Source organism: Vespa mandarinia, chromosome 2, assembly GCF_050613455.1.
Source record: "Vespa mandarinia isolate Hongniang chromosome 2, ASM5061345v1, whole genome shotgun sequence".
Classification (NCBI taxonomy): domain Eukaryota; kingdom Metazoa; phylum Arthropoda; class Insecta; order Hymenoptera; family Vespidae; genus Vespa; species Vespa mandarinia.
In genome coordinates, this window is record NC_140811.1 from 8,726,167 (window position 1) to 8,729,430 (window position 3,264).

Genomic DNA, 3,264 nt, shown 5'->3' on the forward strand with positions numbered 1-3,264 from the left:
TCTTCTTACAATCAAAGAATATATCATTTTGTATATATACATATATATTTTGTATATATATATATATATATATACATATATATTTTGTATATATATATATATATATATATATATATATATATATATATTGCATTCAAATCTATAACGCTCGAGAAATAGACTTCCATTTTACACAATCAACTTTTTCACATAAATGTGTCTATTTATTGCGCGTAAATATCATATTTCTAATTTGTGTCTTGAATAAAAAAAATATATATATATATGAAATAAAATGAAGAGAGACATAAGAAATCGTTTATCATTATAGTCAATCAATCATTCCGATATAAACAAAAAAGACATGCCAAAAATACATAAAAGAAAAAATTCTTACGTATATATAATATAATGTATACATACATATGTGCATAGCAATAAGATGAATAGGTTGTTTAATTTAATTATTATCGATTATAGAGATTTACTGTAAATTGTTAACTATTACATTACGTAATACCATAATATTTCCTATGGAAAGCTCGTCGCATTTTAACTGAATACTTTAAATAAGTAATGTTTATCGTACGTTGTGAAGATTGTTTGGGAATTTATTTAACTACTTACTGATCATGATCAATATTTATAAAACGAAATGTAGAAATTCACAAAGACCCGTATAAATATTCGTGTAAGCAGAGAGTACAGAACAATCATTAATATAAGATCAACAACGAGACGATTTTTTCTGAATACATTGAACTAATGATTTTTTTTTATGCAACTGGAACGTTTTTAGAAACTATTAAATCGTTTCACAACTCGTCAACTTTGTATATCCTGTATCTGAAGTTAAACGTATGAGAGATTAGCAATATAACTTAATGTACAGCGTCATAAAATAGGTGTTTACAAAAATGAAGTGGCACTAAAAAAAGACAATTACAATGAATCACAAATGTATAGAAGTAACAAAAGAATTTATTCGTAAATCGAAAAAAATTTATGGGATATTGTATTCTTGGATATAAGGAAAAAATCAATATTATTATTATTATTATAATATGTTCAAGTGACAATAGCTAAAAGAGAGCGAATATTTTTATTTTCTATTTCGCACAGTAAAAAGCATATCGACCTAAAGAAAAATTATTCACACCAGTGTAACAACATGTGCTTGCGTGGACGAGATGTTAGCGTGTTAATAACATCATATCTCACGCAACGTAGAGACATACATCGCATTTCACGAAAAAGAGAATGCGAACCCATCATCTGGAAATTTGTAAATTTGCCCATATAGAAAATTAATAAAAATATTTTAAAGAAAACAATGTCGAAAAAATTTAATCCTTTTTACCGTATATTACAGCTTATCTCTATTTCCGTCCTTCAATAACATATGCTTACATGATATCTCAACCATATGCTAAGCTATTCTTATCGAAGTTAGAAAAGTTTTAGTTAAAGAATCTTTATAGTCATAAAAGTGTGTACTTCATTCGGCAGCGAACGTCACGGGATTCTGAATCGGTGAATTTGAATAAATTGCTCTCGAAAAGTTTGAAGGAACTTCTCCCGTAGTTCTAATAAAATGGTTCTAATAATCCAAGGCAAGAGAATCCTCTACTGAAAATTACACATTCCTTTTTCTTATTATAATGAGAGAAACTTAATATTTTATCCGGTGCTCGCCTCCATTTACTTCCATTTCCTTTTTAAGAAAATATAAATGAAAGTTACGTTCGAAAATACAGAAGCTCGAAGTAAATTCAAAGCAAGAGTTTTTCTTAATGGTCGTATTTCTAAGCAGAACGCTTGAGATCTCCCGCGTTTTCTCTGAACACAACGTCGTGTCATACTTTATTAATTCTAATTACATGAATATTGTTTCAGTATGCACAATAACATTTACATATTTCGACATCCCTGTATCATTCTATTAAGCGTAGAGCATATGTATTTCCGAGATAGTAGACATATTATTCCAGAAATCAATTTAATTTTTTGTCATCTACGAATTTATTAAAATGAATTAATAATATTGCTATCGTTGAAAAATCATTATAATAAGATAATATATATAAAATCTATTTTTAATGCCTATATGTTCATAAATTCATTCATAGTTAGTCTATAAAAGTGAATTATTTAATATATATAAAGCATATATTCTTATCATTTAAAAATTATACATCTTCTTTAAAATAGAAATAAAAGAATTGTTTAAATTTTACAACAACTAAATTTAGTTTATTTATACTGAATGATGATGTTAATGAATCTGTCGGTAATATCGACCGCGACTATAAAAATAAATTAAATTGAATAAAATAAAACTATATATATTTTTAGCAATACATATACTCATTTCCTAAAAATATTTTGTATCATGTCTGTATAAAAATATAATGATTACTATATTCTAATACAAGATATGTTATCACAGTATGGTATTATACATAAATATAATACATAACTTACCAAGCGTCGGCAGAAGACAAAGGCAAAACTAATTTTTTCCTTTTTCTCATATTGTTTCTAAATCTCTTATATTTGTAAAAAATATATACTGGTAAATATTTCTTGTAAGATACTATTTCTCTGTAAAAAGAAAACAATATTTTCAATTTCTTTGACAAATATTATATCCATTATTTTCAAATAATTTTTTTTTATTTATATTTATTAATTTCGCAAACTTATAAATATAATTAATCTGAACAAATGATAGAACATTTGTCCATGTGAATTATACTTTCTTACGGATATATGTATTTATGAATCTCTCGAAAATAGTAAAATTTTTAACACAAAGAAAAATCTCTAAGTATATGTTTAAGTATTTAATGGAAAAAGAAAAATATTTCATTGACTAATACTATATTGTCTAAAAAAAATTTGATTAAACGAAACTGTAATATATTTATTAAAAGTAATATAACATTTAATATAATTTTACATTAGTTTAATTTTTGAAAATTATTTTTTATTATATTGAAAATTATCGATAGAAAAAAAGAATATTCAGTATAAAAAATGTGTATATTTATTACAGTAAATTATTACTATTAAAAATTTAAACTTGATTTCTATTAAACTATTACTATTATACTAAATTATTCTGTTATAACTAAATTATTTTATATATAACTAAATTATTACTATTATAATATAAACTTGATTTCGTCTCAAACATTGTATCTTCAACTAAAATGGTAATTAGAATAAAGAAAATTACGTCATGATCAATGATAACGTAATTTAAATAACAGATGTCAGCAC